General features: G+C 34.9%; 1 protein-coding gene and 1 long non-coding RNA gene across 2 annotated transcripts in view; both read right to left on the bottom strand.

Moving 5' to 3' along the window:
- LOC119572847 (collagen alpha-1(III) chain-like) overlaps positions 1-984 on the bottom strand; it is a 6,727-nt gene extending 5,743 nt beyond the window's left edge. Inside the window, exon 1 of the mRNA XM_037919786.1 lies at positions 849-984. The gene's annotated coding sequence lies outside the window, so the exon portion shown is untranslated. The remainder of the gene's footprint in view (positions 1-848) is intronic.
- A 244-nt stretch (positions 985-1,228) lies between these two features.
- Positions 1,229-20,000, bottom strand: part of LOC119573143 — a 21,650-nt gene continuing 2,878 nt past the window's right edge. Inside the window, exons 2-4 of the long non-coding RNA XR_005228771.1 lie at positions 7,632-7,747; positions 2,537-2,579; positions 1,229-1,347 (exon numbers count right to left, since the gene is read on the bottom strand). This is a non-coding gene — a long non-coding RNA (uncharacterized LOC119573143). The remainder of the gene's footprint in view (positions 1,348-2,536; positions 2,580-7,631; positions 7,748-20,000) is intronic.

Below are 20,000 nucleotides of genomic sequence, written 5' to 3'. Positions count from 1 at the left end.
CTATTGTTCTTCCTACAAATACCTTGCTATAGGCTCGGCACCCAATATTTTTATAATCATTATTATCATTATTAATATCATTACCATTAATATTATCATAATCCTTTTTTTATTATCACCATCATATTCACTCATAACATATTATATTTATCTGATCATTATTATTAATTAATTATCCTATTGTTATGATCAATTCCATCTTTGTTATTACAAAAACCTCGCTATAGGCTCGGCACCTAATATCTACCAATTAATATTATTATTAAATCATTATCATCTTTTAATTATCATCTCATTATCTCTAAGACAAATGTTATCATATTATCGTTTTCATTAATACCGTCGTCCTCGTTAACAAAAAACCTCGCTGTGGGCTCGGCACCCAATGGTTTTATAATCATTAATATCATTATATCATTATCATTTTTAATTACCATCTTCATATCCCCACTAAGAAGACAATGTTACTATCGTCTCTATAAATACCGTCGTCCTCGTTACAAATACCTCGCTATAGGCTCGGCACCTAATCATTAATATCATATCACTATATTATCCTTTCCTTCATTATCATCATCATATCAATATTCATAAAGTTATCATATTATCGTTACTATTAATAGCATTGTCATCGTTACAATTACCTCATTAATAGGCTAATATCATTATTAATATCATTATCATTCTTAATTATCATCTCATTATATTAAATATTATCGTTTTACTAGTGCCATCGTCCTCTCACAAATACCTTACTGTAGGCTAATATCATTATAACTTCTTAATTATCATCTCATTTATATAAAAATCATCGTTATTATTAGTGCCATCGTCCTCGTCACAAATACCTCGCTGTAGGGTCGGCAGTGGCACCCGGCGGCACTGTGGTGGTGGTGTCCGTAGAGACGGTGCGAGACGCTCGCCGTGTTCGCCTTTTTGTTCCTGAGGGAGGACGACGACGAGGCGGACGACGGCGACGAGGCGGACGACGTGGCCGGGGGAGGAGGGGGCGGGTGGGGGAGCCCGCGGGGGGAGGGGGGCAGGGCGAGGGGCGGGGAAGTGAGGGAGAGGGAGGGCGGCGAGGTGGAGGGGAGGAGGAGGGGGGGGAGTGCGGGGGGAGGGAGGAGGAGGCGGCGGGGACACCCGCCGGAGGGGACGAGAGGGAGAGGGGGAGGGGGGGAGGCGGCTGCGCCCCCCCTCCGCCCCCGAAGGTCCTCCTCGGCCACAGCTGGGCCGTGCGCTCCCTCCGCTGCCGGGGCCCGCACGGCGCCCCGCCCGGGGGGGGGTGCGCGCCCGGGGGGGTCCTGGCGGGGCCCAGCGCTCCCTCCAGGGGCAGCACGTAATTATCTGCAGGAGAGGCGGGTCATTAGCCTCTGGAGAAAGGATTAATCAGGGTAACTAAGGCCATTAGCCCCCAGAGAAAAGATTAATGAGGGTAATTAGCCCCCGCAGGAAGAATTAACCAGGGCAATGAGGGTAATTAGCTCCAAGAGAAAGGATTAACAAAGGCCATTAGCCCCATAGGAAGGATTAACAAAGGTAATTAGCCCCCATAGAAAAGATTAATGAATGTAATTATTTCCCCAGATCATAATCATCTACTGAATTAATTAGACATAAACAAATGTAATAATAAACCAACAAGGAAGTTAATTACTAATGGAAGCAATTACGGTCAATTCACTTAGATAATTAATCAAATAATTAATCAGATTTCACTTAAAGATAATTAATCAAATAATTAATCACATTTTAATTAATCACATTTCACTTAAAGATAATTAATCAAATAATTAATCACCTAATTAAGAAGAAAAAACAAGAAGAAGAAGAAAAAAAAAACGTCACTAAAATGCGTCAATGTTTTTGATAAATAGATTTATGACAATGATATGACGATGACAGTCTGACCTGGCAATATGACAACCAGATTGACAATATGGCAACTAACATGACAATATGATGACAATGACAGTATGACAAGATTGACAATATCATGACAATGACAATATGACAACTGGAAGGAAGACAATATCATGTCAATGACAATATGACAACCAGAGTGACAATATCATGACAATGACAATATGACAACCAGATTGACAGTATGGCAACTAACATGACAATATGATAATGAGAATGACAGTATGACAACCAGATTGACAAAACATGACATTATGACAACCAGAATGGCAATATGACATGACATTATATGACAACCAGAGTGACAATAAGACAAATAACATGACAATACACCAGAATGACAATATCATGACGACGACAACACAACAGCCAGAATGACAGCATGACAACCAGAATGACAATATCATGATGATGACAACATGACAGCCAGAATGATGACAATATGACAGCCAGAATGATGACAACATGACAGCCAGAATGATGACAACATGACAGCCAGAATGATGACAACATGACAGCCAGAATGACAACATGACAGCCAGAATGATGACAGTATCATGACGATGACAACATGACAGCCAGAATGATGGCCAGGCCTGCCAGGAGGACCCACCGAGCACATCCTCGAAGTCGTACTCCTCGGCTTCGCACCGCTCCTGGAGAGGGAGAGAGAGAGGAAGGTGTGAGTAAAAGAGAAAAAAATGAACAACTTTCATAAAAAAAAGGAGAGAAAAAGAGAGAGAGAGAGAGAGAGAGAGAAGGTGTGAGTAAAAGAGAAAAATATGAACAATTTTCAATAAAAAAAAAGAAAGAGAAAAAAGAGAGAAAAAAGAGAGAGAGAAAAAAAGAGGGAGAGAAAAAGAGAGAGAGAAAAAAGAGAGAGAGAAAAAAAGAGAGAGAGAAAAAAAGAGAGAGAGAGAAAAGAGAGAGAGAAAAAAGAGGGAGAGAGAAAAGAGAGAAAGAGAGAGGAAAAAAGAGAGAGAGAAAAAAAAGAGGGAGAGAGAAAAGAGAGAAAGAGAGAAAAAGAGAGAAAAAAAAGAGGGAGAGAGAAAAGAGAGAAAGAGAGAAAAAAGAGAGAGAAAAAAAGAGGGAGAGAGAAAAGAGAGAAAGAGAGAAAAAAGAGAGAGAGAAAAAAAGAGAGAAGAGAGAAAAGAGAGAGAGAGAAAAAAGAGAGAGAGAAAAAAGAGAGAGAGAGAAAAAAGAGAGAGAGAAAAAAAAGAGGGAGAGAGAAAAGAGAGAAAGAGAGAAAAAAGAGAGAGAGAAAAAAAGAGGGAGAGAGAAAAGAGAGAAAGAGAGAAAAAAAGAGGGAGAGAGAAAAGAGAGAAAGAGAGAAAAAAGAGAGAGAGAAAAAGAAGAGAGAGAGAGAAAAAAGAGAGAGAGAAAGGCGTGAGTGGCAGGACACGGGGGTGGTGGTGGTGGGGGGGTATGGGGGGGATTTTTCTAATATTATTATTAATAAGATTAAAAAAGATTAAGATTTCTGGGGAAAAAACAATTCTCATTAAAAAAAAAAAAAAAAAAAAAAAAAGGAATAAACTGTTGGAATATTAAGATTTATGGAGAGAGAAAAAAAAAAAAAACAATTTTCACAGAAAACAAAACGGAATAAACAGAAAAATTAAGATTTGTGGAAAAAAACACAATTTTCACAGAAAACATAATGGAAGAAACAGAAAGATTAATATTTGTGGGAAAAAAAAAAAAAACGAATATCTTTCACAGAATTGAAAACTGAATAAACAGAATATTAAGGATTCTCACGGGAAAAAATGAATTTTTTTCAGAGAATAGATAGCAGAACAATCATAATATTAAGAATTATTAAGAATATTATGAAGAATATATAATTATTAAGAATATATAATATTAACAGTCATAATATTAACATTTTTCAATGAATAGATAGAAGAACAGTCATAATATTAAGAATTATTAAGATTTATTAAGAATATTATTAAGAATATATAATTATCAAGAATATATAATATTAATTTCTTCACAGAATAGATAGTCATAATATTAAGAATTACTAAGAATATTATCAAGAATATATAATTATTAAGAATATTATCAAGAATATATAATTATTAAGAATATTATCAAGAATATATAATTATTAAGAATATTATCAAGAATGTATAATTATTAAGAATATATGATATAAATTTTTTTCATAGAATAGATTGCAGAAGTCATACTATTAAGAATTTTCTTGGAAGGAACGAATTTTTCATTTTCACAGAAGAGATAATGAAATAAACAGTCATAATCTTAAGAATTTTCATGGAGGGAAAAGATTATTAATTTTCACAGAGAAAATAATGAAATAAACAGTAACAATTTTACGAAAATATTCATTGGGGTAAAACAAATCAACTTGCATTAAAAAGGATTACAGGAGAATCATTCGCAATATCAACCCACTCGTTGCAGCTTGCAAGAACACATGCCATGCCCTCCGTTATGCAAATCAATTTATCGCCTTTACACACACACATGGCTTTGCAAGTTGATGTTATGCAAATTAATTTTTAAAAATTTATTGCCTTTACACACATATGGCTATTTATTCCAATTATCTATTCTCCTAAGTTTATTTATTAATCTATATATTTACTACATTTATTTATTCTCCAACATTTATATATATCTTACATATTCTCCTACATTTATCTATTCCTACATTCATTTATTTATTTATTATTTATTCTGTTTATCCTTTTGCTTGATTTCTGTAGATAGATTCACAGAGAAAGAGAGAGAGAGAGAGAGAGAGAGAGAGAGAGAGAGAGAGAGAGAGAGAGGGAGGGAGGAGAAGGAGAGAAGATGAGAGAGAGAGGAGGGCGAGAGAGAGCGAGAACGAGGAGAGAGAGAGAGGAGAGAGAGAGAGATGAGAAGAATCGACGAGAGGAGAGAGAGAGAAGGGGGGGGGGAGGAGCCGGGGGAGGGAGAGAAGAGGCGAGAGAGAGGAGAGAGAGAAGAGAGAGGAGAGGAGGAGAGAGAGAGAGGAGAGAAGAGAGAGAGAGAGAGAGAGAGAGAGAGAGAAAGAGAGAGAGAGAGTGGAGAGAAAGGGAGAGATGAGAGAGAGAGAGACGAGGAGGGCGAGAGAGAGAAAGAGAGGAAGCGAGAGGAAAGAGGACAGAGATGAGAGAAAGAGAGAGAGATGAGAAGAGAGAGACGAGTAGAGAGAGAGAGAGCGAGAGAGAGGAGGAGAGAGAGAGAGAAAGAGAGAGAGACGAGAGATGAGAGAGAGATGACGAGAGAGAGAGAAAGGGCGAGATCGGGAGAGGAAAGAGAGAGAGAGAAGAGAGAGAGAGAGAACGCGAGAGGGAGAGGGAGGGAGAGAGAGAGGGAGGGAGGGAGGGAGGGGAGGAGGGAGAGAGAGAGAGAGAGAGAGAGAGAGAGAAAAGGGGGGAGAGGGAGAGAGGAGAGAGAGAGACGATGAGAGAGTGAGAGATGGAGAGAGAGAGAAGAAGTGAGAGAGAGATAGAAAAGAGAGAGAGAAGAGAGAGAGAGACGAGAGAGAGAGACGAGGAGAGAGAGAGAGAGAGAGAGATAGAGAGAGACAGAGAGAGAGGAAAGAGGAAAGAAGAGAGGAGAGAGGAGAGAGAGGAAAGAGCGAGAGGAGAGAGAAAAGAGAGAGAGAAAGAGAGAGAGGAAGAGAGAGAGAGAGAGAGAGAGAGAGAGAGAGAGAGAGAGATAGAAAGGAGAAGATAGAAAGAGGAGAAGAGGAGAGAGAGAGAGAGAGAGAGAGAGATGAGAGGGGGGGGGAGGGGAGAGAGAGAGAAAGAGGGGAGAGGGATGCGGACGAGGAGAATGGAGAGGAGGAAAGGAGAGCGATGACAAGAGATGAAGCGGAGAACGAGAGGGCGAGGAGAGGGTAGGCTGCGGACGAGAGATGCCGAGAGGAGGAGATGGAGCGGAAAGACAGAGAGGAGGAGAGAGGGAGGGAAAGAGAGAGAGAAAGAGAGTAGAGAAGAGAAAGAAAAAGACGGAGCGAGGAAGGGGAAGAAAAGGAGGGAAGGGGGGAAAGAAGAGAAGAGAGAGGAAAGAAGAAAGAAAAAGAGACTGGAGCAAAGAGTGGAGGGGAGAGGAAAAAGAGATTAGAAAGAGAGGACGAGAGGAGAGAGAAGAAGAGGGGAGGGAGAAGAGCAGAGGAGATGAGAGCGAGGTGAACGCGGGAGGAGTGGGGAGGAGAAATCGTGATGAAGGTAAGAGAGGAGAGAGAGAGAAGAGGAGAGAGGAGACCGGAGAAGCGTCCGAGGGATGCGGAGAGGAGAGAGGGGGGTGAGGAGGGAGAGAGAGAGGAGAGTATGGCAAAGTGTAGAGGGAGGCCGGTTGGGAGAGAGGAGATGATGAGAGAGAGAGAGAGAGGAGGAGAGAGAGGGAGACGAGAGAGGAGGGAGCGGAGAGAGAGGGGGGAGGGGAGAAGGAGGGGGAGGAGGAGCGGAGAATGAGGGCGAAGGAGGATGTGGTGGGGAGAGAGGAGGAGAGATGAGAGAGAGAGGAGAGAGGCGATCAGAGAGAGTCGAGAGAGAGAGAGAGGACGAGGAGAGAGAGAGGATGGTGGTGAAGGGGGAGAGGGACGGAGTGAAGGGAGGGGGGCATGGGGGGGAGAGAGGGGAGAGGGAGTGAGAGAGGAGGGGAGGGAGGCCGGGGAGAGAAGAAGGAGGGGGAGCGAGGAACGGGAACGCCGCGAGTGCGGTGGAGGGTGAGGGGGAGGGAGGGAGGATGAGGAGAGAGGAGGGAGGGGGGGTGAGGAGGAGACGGGGGGTGGGTTGTCGGAGGGAGAGAGAGAGTTGAAGAGGGATCGGAGGGTGGGCGGTGAGGTCGGTTGATGGATGAGAGGAGGGCGAGAGGGAGGAGAGAGAAGAGAGAAGAGAGAGAGAGAGTGAGAGCGAGGAGAGAGAGAGAGAAAGAGAGAGAGAAGTGTTATTTAAAGATAAAGGAATTAAGGCAAAATACTAGAGATTTTTAAGTGAAAATCAATTTCTCTCTTTCTGTCTTCTCTCTCTCTCTTTCTGTCTCTCTCTCTCTCTTTCTCTCTACCCTTCTCTTTCCCTCTCTCTCCTCTTCTCTCCTCTCTCTCCTTTTCTCTCTCCCCCCCAATTCTCTTTCTCTATCTCTCTCTTCCCTCCCTCTCTCACTCTCCCTTTCTATTTCTCTCTCCCTTTCTATTTCTCTCTCCCTTCTATTCTCTCTCTCGCTCTTTATCCCTCCCCTTCTCTCTCTCTTCTCTTCTCTCCCTGCTTTTTTTTTTCTGTCTCTCCCTCCCTTCATCTTTCTCTTTCTTTGTCTCTCCTCTCTCTCCCTATCTGGAAATACTTTCTTTCCCTCTCTCCCCCTTTCATTCATTCGCTCTCTCTCTCTCTTCTCCCTTTCCATTTTAAACTCGTTCTCTCTCTCTTTCCCTCTTCCCCCTTTCATTCATTCGCTCTCTCTCCTCCCCCTCCCCCTTCCCCGTCATCTTTCCCTCTCTCTTCCTTTCTTTCTCTCCCCTTCCCCCTCCCTCCCCTTCCCCTTCATCTTTCCCTTCCCCCACCCTCCCTCCTCCTCCCCCTTCCCCATTCTCTCTCTCCTTTCTTTCTCCCCTCCTCCCCATTCTCTCCCTCTCTCCTCCTTTCTTTCTCTCCTGTCATTCTCCCCCCCCCTCCCTCTCTCCCTCCCTTCCCCTTCCCCTTCCCTCCTCCCCCCCCCCCCCATCTCACCTGAGGCGTGGGCTGCGAGCCCATCATCATCATCAGTCTTCCTCCTCTTCTTCCTCTTCTTTCTTCGCTTTCCTCTTTCTTCTTTCTTCTTCTTCTTCTTCTCTCTTCTCTTCACTCTGGGGAGCGGAAAGGGGAGACGGTTAATTCTCTTTTGGGTGTATTTCTCTCGAATTTATATATATGTATATAATATATAAATATAATCTTTTCCTTTCTCTTTCTTACAGATATATATATATATATAGTATATATATATATACTATAGTATAATATATATATATATATATCTATATAGATATATATACTTAATATATATATATAAATATTATTATAATATATAATATATATATATATATAATAATATCATAGTATATATATATATATATAATATATTATATATATTATATTCATAGTATATATATAGATATCAATAATATATATATATATATATATAATATACATATCTATATATATATATATATATATCTATAACATCTTTTATATATTCTTTCTCGTTCCATTTTAAACTCGGTCTCCTCTTTTTCCTCTTTTTTATATTCATTTCTTTCTCTTTCTCTACTTCATTACACACACACACACACTATATATATATATATATATCTATAATTATATATATATATAACTATATATATTATATATATATATATATATATATATATATTTACATGTATTTATCTGTATATGTATGTATATCATTCTCTCTCTTTTTCTCTTTTTGTTTCTCTTTCTTTCTCTCTCTCTCTACATATATATGTAAGCATGTATATCTATCTATCCGTCTGTCTTCTCTCTCTCTCTCTCTCTCTCTCTCTCTTTCTCTTTCTTTCTCTCTCTCTTTTTCTTTCTCTCTCTCTCTTTCTCTCTCTCTCTCTCTCTACTCTCTTTCTCTCTCTCTTCTCTCTCTCTCTCTCTCTCTCTCCTCTCTCTCTCTCTCCTTTCTCTCTCTCTCTATATATATATATATATATATATAGTATAAATAAATTTAAATATATTCACACACATATTCACAATATATATAAATATATTCACACACACAAAGCCTGACAGGCTGGCCAGAGGACCCCAAAGCCTGACCGGCTGGCCAGAGGACCCCAACCAAAGATGAGCCACAAGCCGACCCCAAAGCCTGACCGGCTGGCCAGAGGACCCCAACCAAAGATGAGCCACAAGCTGACCCCAAAGCCTGACCGGCTGGCCAGAGGACCCCAAAGCCTGACCGGCTGGCCAGAAGGACCCCAAAGCCTGACGGCTGGCCCTATGAGAAACCCCAACCAAAGATAAGCTATCAGAATAATAAATAATTAATATAATAATAATAATAATAACCCCCCAAAACAACGAAGATACATGTCACCCTACCAAAAAAAAAACCAGAAACTGACCAAACACAAACGAAGGACCCTACCCAGACCGTTAAAAGGAAAGTTAAAAGGAAAGATAACAACAAACAACTGAACGTAGATTCCCCCCCCACCCCACACACACACACACACACAAACCCCGATGCTAATCCACACACACACACACACTTCCAACTTAAAAAAAAAAAAAAAAGACTTCTCATGGACAGAAATAATAAAGAACACAATAATAAGAATAACAAATATTATAAATAACATGAATTCATTAAAAAAAAAAAAAAAAAATTTTGAATAGCCAAAGTAAACAAAAGAAATAGCCCCACATTTTCAAAAAATTCAAAACATACTCCCCCCCTGGGATAAGATTATTTTACTCAAGATCAGTCTCACAAAAGCAAAGAAACAACTGATAAAACAAAGAACAAACCATTATACGAACCTTGGCTACAGAACAAAGACCTTTTCTACTTGACAAAATGCTAAACCACACACATAGACCCCCTTCCTACTTAACAAAATGCTAAACCACACACTAACACACAGAGACCTTTTCTACTTAACAAAATGCTAAACCACAAACAGAGAGGACTCGTCCTACTTAACAAAAAAGGCTAAACCACACACAGAGGACCCCCCCCCCTTCCTACTTACAAATGCTAACCCACACACCGAGAGACCTATTTTCTACTTACAAAAGCATAGATGTAAACCACCTGTTAAACATAGAAAACACACACACACACACACACACACACACATACATACACACACATACATACACACACACACACACATACATACACACACACACACATATATACATACACACACACACAGTACACATTATTGTATTATGCGAACCTTGGCTACAGAACAAACCACACACAGAGACTCTCTTCCTACTTAACAAAATGCTAAACTAAGTGAAAAAAAAAGGAAAGTTGGGGAACGAAGGATGGGAAAAATATCAAGATGAATAAATTTTTTTTTTTCATTCATTAAAGGAATTGGAAGATCTTATGACAGATACATGGGAAAAAAATATTTCAAATTCAAAGAATATGACCCCCCAAAAATTTCAAATTCGAAGAATATGACCAAAAAATACTTCAAATTCGAAGAATATGACAAAAAAATATTTCGAACTGGAGATTTTATGACCAAAAAAGCAAAATCGCACAAAACCACGGTGGAATACAAAATGCAAAGAGATCATTAAAATAAAATAATAAATAAAATAAAAACAGCATTATATAAAATGGGGAAAAAAGGCCTAATATGAAAAATCACGAAAAAGAAAAAACCATAGTTAAACAAGAAAAAATTACTGAGAGAGAAAAATTTCAATAGATTCAACCCATAAACCCCAAAAAATCTGGAATATATAACAAAATGTTATGGTATTTACATACACTAAATTATATATGTTATTAACACGCAAATTCTTATGCAGAGAGAGATTGTTTGGCGTTGTTTGAGAATGTGATACGACATGGTGATCCGTGTTCTAGACCCGTATATGCTTACAATGTATGCTGATGTACGTAAACCCTCTGGCTGAGCAACAATAAACATTTGTTTCTATGACCCGTTATATGCCCCTAATATGTATGCGATGTACGTAAACCCTCTTGGCTGAGCAACACTAAAAATTGTTTTCTATGACCTGTATATGCTCCTAACATATGAATGCGATGTATGTAAACCTCTCTTCGCTGTGCACAATATAAATGAGAAGAAACCCAAGCGATAAGTCGTTGCTTAAAAGGACGAAGATATATAAAAAAAACTCAACGAAACAGAGACACCTGTATATGCAATATACTGTATATCGCAGTATATTGCATACAAAACACATCCCCAGAAACAAACGAAAAAATCCCTACATCTACGAATACATATTTGAGATGCAGTCGATAATTTGTAGCTTAACAGAAAAGAAAAACAAAAACAATAATAGAATAGATACTATCACATAAAAACAAAAGTCGTTAGCTTTAAAAGGACGAAGATGTATAAAAAAAACAACAAGAAAAAACTCAACAATATACAGACACCTAATCGGCAAAAAATCACTAAATCTACAAACATATTTCAGATACAGTCGATAATTCATAGCGTAACAGAAAAAAAAAAAAAAATAATAATAATAATAGGATGGATACCAACACACAAAAACACTCGAACAGTATACCTTCCCGATCGTGGAATCCATAGAAAAAAATCAAAAACAAAAAAAATAATAATAATAGGATGGATACCAACACGCAAAAACACTCCAATAGTATCCCAAAACGTTACAAATGTCTTAGATATGGTCGTGGAATCGCCTAAAAACAAAACTAGATGTTAGAAAGCGCTGCCAGTTCGACCATGCCTACAAACATCAATAATCAATAATTCGTAGCTAACATTAATAACTAATAATTCATAGTAATATCATCTTAACACGTAAAAACAAAACTAGATGTAGAAAGCGCTGCCAGTTCGACCATCCCTAAAAACATCAATAATCAATAATTCGCATCTTAACGGAAAAATAAATGAAAACAATAATGATACAACGGATACGAGCACAGAAAAGCATAAAAGAAAATATCATCTTAACACGAAATAAACAAAAGCAAGTGTAGCCAGTTCGACCATCACTACATTGTACAAATAACCTCTACTGCTTTTCCTGAATAATACAAATGCACGTGAAATACACGGAACGGCACAACAGATAAACACCCAGAACACAACGCACAGCAACATAGATATTATAAAAACGGTTTCATGAAAACAAAACCACACATGAACCCCGACGCTAAACAACACATGAACCCCAATGCTAAACCACACACAAATCCCAATGCTAAACCACACACAAATCCCAATGCTAAACCACACACAAATCCCAAAGCAATAAACCACAACATAACACGTCCAAACGGTGAAAAAAAAAAAAAAAAAAAAATTACGAAGACCGAAACCAACACGACTCAGGCTCTCTGCCCATAGCCTGACCGGCTGGGCAGAGAACCCCAACCAAAGATAAGCCACAAGCCGGCCCCAAAGCCTGACCGGCTGGCCAGAGAACCCCAACCAAAGATAAGCTATCATAATAATAATAATAATAATAAAAACAAAAACAAACGAGATACATGTCATACCAAAAAAAAAAAAAAACCAGGAAACCCAAACACAAAAGAAGGACCCTACCCAGACCGTTAAAAGGAAAGTTAAAGGAAAAATAACAACAAACAACTAACGTAGATTCCCCCCCCCACCCCACACACACACACAGACACACACACACACAAACCCCAATGCTAAACCACACACACACACACTTCCAACTTAAAAAAAAAAAAAAAAAGACTTCTCATGGACAGAAATAATAAAGAACACAATAATAAGAATAACAAATATTATAAATAACATGAATTCATTAAAAAAAAAAAAAAAAAAAATTTTAGAAATAGCCAAAGTAAACAAAAGAAATAGCCCCACTATTTTCAAAAAATCATAACAATACTTTCTTGATAAGATTATTTTAACTCAAGATCAGTCCTTCACAAAAGCAAAGAACAACTGTTAAACAAAGAACAACCATTATACGAACCTTGGCTACAGAACAAAGACCTTTTCTACTTGACAAAATGCTAAACCACACACTAACCACACACAGAGACCTTTCCTACTTAACAAAATGCTAAACCACACACATAGATCCCCTTCCTACTTAACAAAATGCTAAACCACACACATAGACCCCTTTCTACTTAACAAAATGCTAAACCACACACAGAGACCCCCCTTCTTACTTAACAAAATGCTAACCCACACACAGAGACCTTTCCTACTTAACAAAATGCTAAACCACACACATAGACCCCCTTTCTACTTAACAAAATGCTAAACCACACACAGAGACCCCCCTTCCTACTTAACAAAATGCTAACCCACACACAGAGACCTTTTCTACTTAACAAAATGCTAACCCACACACAGAGACCTTTTCTACTTAACAAAATGCTAAACCACACACAGAGACCCCCCCCTTCCTACTTAACAAAATGCTAACCCACACACAGAGAGACCTTTTCTACTTAACAAAAGCATAGATGTAAACCACCTGTTAAACATAGAAAACACACACACACACACACACACACACACATACATACACACACACACACATACATACACACACACACACACACACACACATATACATACACACACACACACACACACACACACATACACACACACACACACACATAGTACACATTATTGTATTATGCGAACCTTGGCTACAGAACAAACCACACACAGAGACTCTCTTCCTACTTAACAAAATGCTAAACTAAGTGAAAAAAAAGGAAAGTTTGGGGAACGAAGGATGGGAAAAAATATCAAAATGAACTAAAAAAAATAATTTAATTCATTAAAGGAATTGGAAGATCTTATGACAGATACATGGGAAAAAAATATTTCAAATTCAAAGAATATGACCAAAAAAAAATTTCAAATTCGAAGAATATGACCAAAAAATACTTCAAATTCGAAGAATATGACAAAAAAATATTTCGAACTCGAAGATTATGACCAAAAAATCAAATCTCACAAACCACGGTGGAATACAAAATGCAAAGAGATCATAAAATAAATAAATAAAATAAAATAAACAGCATTTATAATAAATGGGGAAAAAAGGCCTAATAATGAAAATCAAGAAAAAGAAAAACCATTAGCTTAAAACAAGAAAAAATTACTGAGAGAGAAAAATTTCAATAGATTCCAACACCCTAAACCCCAAAAAATCTGGAATCTTATTAAAAATTGTTAATGTATTTACATTCACTAAATTATATATGTTATTAACACGAAAATTCTTACGCAGAGATTGTTTGGCGTTGTTTGAGATGTGATACGACCTTGTGATCCGTTTTCTATGACCCGTTATATGCCCTACATATGTATGCGATGTACGTAAACCCCTCTTGGCTGAGCAACACTAAAAATTTGTTTCTATGACCCGTTACATGTATGCCTTACATATGTATGCGATGTATGTAAACCTCTCTTGGCTGTGCAACAATATAAATGAGACGTAGAAGAGACCATCTCTACAAACCCTACAGTAAATGGGTTTAACCAACACTTCGTGATTCCTTCGTTGGCAAACGAGGATGGGATATAACGAAGAGCTTATCTTATGATTACAGGTTTCTCTTAATTCAGCAGGAAAGTCTTTATAATTATCCCCTCATTAATAACGACCAGTCACAAAAAACGAAAAAGAAATTTGAAATATTCAAATACTAAAAAAATATCAGACAAAAACAGAAAAATAATGTTAAACAGATAATGAGATGGAAGAACAACCCTTGTAATTAAGATATAAATAAGATTAAAAAAAAAACTATATAATTATACTATAAATTAATATATATATATATATATATATATACACATATAAATAAATAAATAAAGCATACGGACCTGATCAAATTCCATACGAATTTTACAAAAAAAAAAATATATATATATAATTATACTTTAAATTAACAATATATACGATGGAAACATGACAATATATGCGATAAAGATGACAATATATATGACAGAAACATGACAATATATCCGATGGAAACGACATATATATATATATATATATATATATATATATATACATACATATATATATATATATATATATATATATATATATATATATATATATATATACGATAAACATGACAAAATATATGATAGAAACATGACAAAATATATGATAGAAACATGACAAAATATACACCATGGAAACGATATATAAATATACGATAAACATGACATTATATATGACAGAAACATAACTATATACGATAGAAACATGACATTATATATGATAGAAAAGTGACAACATATACGATAAACATGACATTATATCCGATAGGAACATGACAACATATGCGATAAACATGACATTATATATATATATATCTTCTTCTTTTAACGGTAGGTTCATGTCTGAGCCGCCGTGGTCACAGCATGATACTTAATTGTAGTTTTCATGTTGTGATGCTCTTGGAGTGAGTACGTGGTAGGGTCCCCAGTTCCTATCCACGGAGAGTGCCGGTGGTACCTTTTTAGGTAATCATATATGATAGATACATGACAACATATACGATAAACATGACAATATACACCATAGAAACATGACAACATATACAATAAACATGACAACATATATGATAGAAACATGACAATATACACCATAGGAACATGACAACATATACAATAAACATGACAAATGCAACTGAAGACAAAACATAGGCTCTAGTTGCATGCATAGACCTAGGAAAAGCATCTGATCAATCATGATGCATTAAATAAAAAAAAAAAATTGGTTAACTTGGGAATAAAAAATATTAAATTGGGTACATGATTTTCTAAAAGAAAGAAGTAAAAACACATTTCAAATAAAAGCAGATAAAATTTTCAAATAAAAACATTAAAAAAACATAAAAATAAAAACATAAAAAACATAAAACAAACATTAAAAAATAATATATATATATAAATATAAAATATAAAAATAAAAACATAAAAAAAACATAAAAATATAAACATAAATTCTAAACATAAAAACAAAACAAAAAACATTAAAAAACACAAAAATAAAAATATAAACATAAAATAAAAACATAAAAACATGAAAACATTCCGCATAAAAACAGGAAAATTCCAGACGAAAACCCAACCTCTTTAAAAGGAACAGCATCGACTGGCGTTTCCCACAAGGACCCCCTTTAAATGATCGAAAACTGACAGATCTATAAAAAAATAAAAATAAATAAATAAAATAAAAAATAAAAAATAAAAAATAATAATAATAATAATATACGCAGATGATATAACAATAGCAACCACAAGCAAACACTAAATAGAAAACTGACACAAACACAAGATTTAACCAAAAGCTGCTATATTTCACAAAATAAAGATTTAACCAAAACCTGCTATATTTCACAAACACAAGATTTAACCAAATGCTGCTATATTTCACAAGATAAAGATTTAACAACAACCAGCTATATTTCAGAAACAAAAGAAAAAGAAAGAAAGAAAGAAAAAAAAGAAAAGAAAAGAAAGAAAGAAAGAAAGAAAAGAAAAGAAAGAAAGAAAGAAAAAAAAACTGCTATACTTCACACACAAAAAAAAGAAAAAAAAAAAAATATATATATACACAGATGATATAACAATAGCAACCACAAGCAAACCCCTAAACGGAGCAAGAAATAACACTGAAAGAGGTTTATAACAAAGGAATGGCCAGACACCTGCCATCTAAAGGTACATTTAACAAAAGCCGCTAGATTTCACAAACTAAAGAAAAATTTAACAAAAAGTAAGCTAATATTTCACTAACTAAAAGCCGCTATATTTCACAAAATAAAGATTTAACAACCTGCTATATTTCACAGACAAAAGATACATATAACAAAAAGCTGCTATATTTCACAAACAAAAGATATATTTAACAAGCTGCTATATTTCACAAAATAAAGATTTAACAACCTGCTATATTTCAGAAACCAAAGGTAAATTGAACAAAAAAGCTGCTATATTTCACAAATTAAAGATTTAACAACCTGCTATATTTCAGAAACAAAAGATAAATTTAACAAAAAAAAGCTTCTATATTTCACAAACAAAAGATTTAACAAAAAAACTGCTATATTTCAGGAACAAAAGATACATATAACAAAAAGCCGCTATATTTCACAAACAGAATAAGCGCGCAGCGACCAAAGATCAAAATAGAAAGTGCAGAACTAGGATTTCGTCGAGACATCCTGGGATTAAATTAAAAATCGGACGGAATGCATAGAAAACACCAAAGCAAAATCTATCAACAGAATAAATATAATGAAAAAAATATGAAAAAAACTCATATAACTGAGGAACAAAATGAGATAGCACAATAAAACTTTACAACATCTATATAACACCCAAAAATAGATTATGGTCTGGCCATATAAGGAGGAAAAAAGATTTCAAAACCTATATAAGGAGGAAAAAAGATTTTAAAACCTATATAAGGGGAAAAAAAGATTTTATAACCTATATAAGGGGAAAAAAAGATTTTTAAACATTAGAAATGATACCAAACACTACTCAACAACAGGACACCTTAAATCAACACCATTAATATCAGTCCGAACCCTAACAAACAAACCTCCCGTAACAGATTGAATGAATGAGCTTGTATACAGCTAGCAAAAATACTAAAGAAACAGAGAACACACCAATAAAACATATAATATATCCAATAAATAAAATCAAAGAATATAATTCAAGAAAAGACAAAAGAATATTAACTTACAGAGCTGTAAAAACCTGTAAGATATTCAGAATCAATATAACTATTAAAATACAGAATATAACCCCAATACCACCACGCTTTTGGGTTTATATTTTTTAAAAATAATTACCAATAATTTATGGTCAAGATAAAAAAAACTCGCAATATATAGAAACCCAATTTGCATATATATACACCAAAAGACTTTCCAGAACGAATAATAATAATAATAAAAAAAAAAAATCAAATGTCAAAAAACTGATACATATAAAGAAGAAGAAGAAGAAGAAAAAAAAAAAAAAATTCACAAAAATTTATTTTTGGGTTCTAAACTAAAGGAATCAAATTCAATATATCAATTAATATACAAATTAACAATATATTAATTTAATATTTGTATATCTAATTATTATATAAAGAATTATTATATATTTATATATTGATAATATTTATATACTGAATATACTGATTTTTTTATAGATTGAATTACTTATATATTAAATATATATATATATATATATTATTACTGATTGATAAAATATTCAACAAATAACAAATGCAGTAATCTTCACAGATTCAGCGTTACAGTTAATAGTAAATTAATCGTAAAACCGCAGACCTAAAAAACACAAACAAACCAGCTATAAAATACAACAGACACATATACACATTATCAAAACACAAACATAATATAACACACACACACACACACACACACACACACACGAACTACAATCTTGATCTACTATTGTAGATAGTAGAGAAATCTTGTAGTTGATCTACTATTTCTTTAGTAGAGAAATAGTAGTAGTTAATAGTAGTAGAAATAGTAGTAGTAGTAGTAGTAATAATAATAATAATAATAATAGTAGTAGTAGCAGAGAAATTTCTTTAGTAGAGAAATAGTAGTAGTTAGTAGTAGTAGAAATAGTAGTAGTAGTAGTAATAATATTAATAGTAGTAGTAGTAGAGAAATAGTAGTAGTTAGTAGTAGTAGAAATAGTTGTAGTAGTAATAATAATAATAGTAGTAGTAGTAGAAATCTAGTAGTTAATCTACTATTTCTCTAGTAGAGAAATAGTAAATCAAGCAGCAAAAAAAAAAAAAAATAATAAAACATATGAACTAACAAATCCCATATAACAAGAGACATTAACGATCCGATAAAAGAAATGAAAAAAACAACAACAGAAAAACGTGGTTAGAAAAACTTAGGGAAATACTAAACGCCAGAAACTATTCTATCAAAGACAACAGACCAACTCAATGGTCAAGATCAAGAAACGGAAAACTAGACATCTGTTTAACACAAGACTACTCCATCAAAGACAACAGTTTAATTACAATTTGATTATTATTTATAAACTATTACATCAAAGACAACAAACCAAATCAAGATACAAAAAAAAAAGAAAACAGAGAGCTAGACGTCTGTTTAACACGTACAAAAGGCAAGACACGCAAGACTAAAGCAACACCTACATCCCATTGAGACCCGAGACAAAACTGCTGAAGGGAATTACGCCAAAACACTATCCTATGATCTTTACGTGTAATATGGGACATCAGTAAGTACTATGGGACATCAATAAGTGTAATATGGGACATCAATAAGTAATATGGGACATCAGTAAGTACTATACGACATCAATAAGTAATATGGGACATCAGTAAGTAATATGGGACATCAATAAGTAATATGGGACATCAGTAAGTCAATAATTCATTTCATGGCTTAGGGTACCCTCGGGCATTGATAACATCTAAAGACTCCTGGAGTTGAAACCTTTCATTTATGTATTTATTTATTTATTTATTTATTTATTTACATTTATCTATTTATTTACATTTATTTATTTATTTACATTTATGTTTGAATAAACAGTTGCTGTAAATGACAGTCATCGGGGTGACTTTGGGTCTCAATATTATAACCAAAAACTGGAAAATATAAAAAAATATATACACTAAATATAAATATAAACTGAAAATAACTTAACTAAAATATAAACTAAAAATATAAATTATAATATAAGCTAAAATACGAACCAAAATATAAACTATAATATACACTATAATATATACTAAAATATAAACTAAAATACAAACTAAAATATAAACTGAAAATACAAACTAAATATAAATATAAACGAAAAATGGACACAGATCCAACATGCAGAACAAGAAACTATATAAAAACTATACAAAAAAGAAACTATACGAACAAGAAACTATAAAAACTATCCGAAAAAGAAACTATACGAACAAGAAACTCTAAAACTATCGAGCGCCTAACACTCCAGGGCCCAAGATTGAACTCTCACAGACTAAAACTACATGAATCATAAAAAATATAATAAAAATAAATAAATAACCCAGATATATCTCTTTTAAAAACAGGAGGAGAGGCTTTGAATCATAAAAAATATAATAAAAATAAATAAATAACCCAGATGTGTCTCTTTTAAAAACAGGAGGAGAGGCTTTGAATCATAAATAAATAAATAAATAAATAAATAAATAAATAACCCAGATATGTCTCCTTTAAAAACAGGAGGAGAGGCTTTGAATCATAAATAAATAAATAAATAAATAAATAACCCAGATATGTCTCTTTTAAAAACA

This window comes from Penaeus monodon, chromosome 5 (assembly GCF_015228065.2).
Source record: "Penaeus monodon isolate SGIC_2016 chromosome 5, NSTDA_Pmon_1, whole genome shotgun sequence".
NCBI classification, from domain to species: domain Eukaryota; kingdom Metazoa; phylum Arthropoda; class Malacostraca; order Decapoda; family Penaeidae; genus Penaeus; species Penaeus monodon.
Note: the sequence above shows the minus strand (reverse complement) of the source record. Positions and strands in the feature narration are given on the sequence as shown.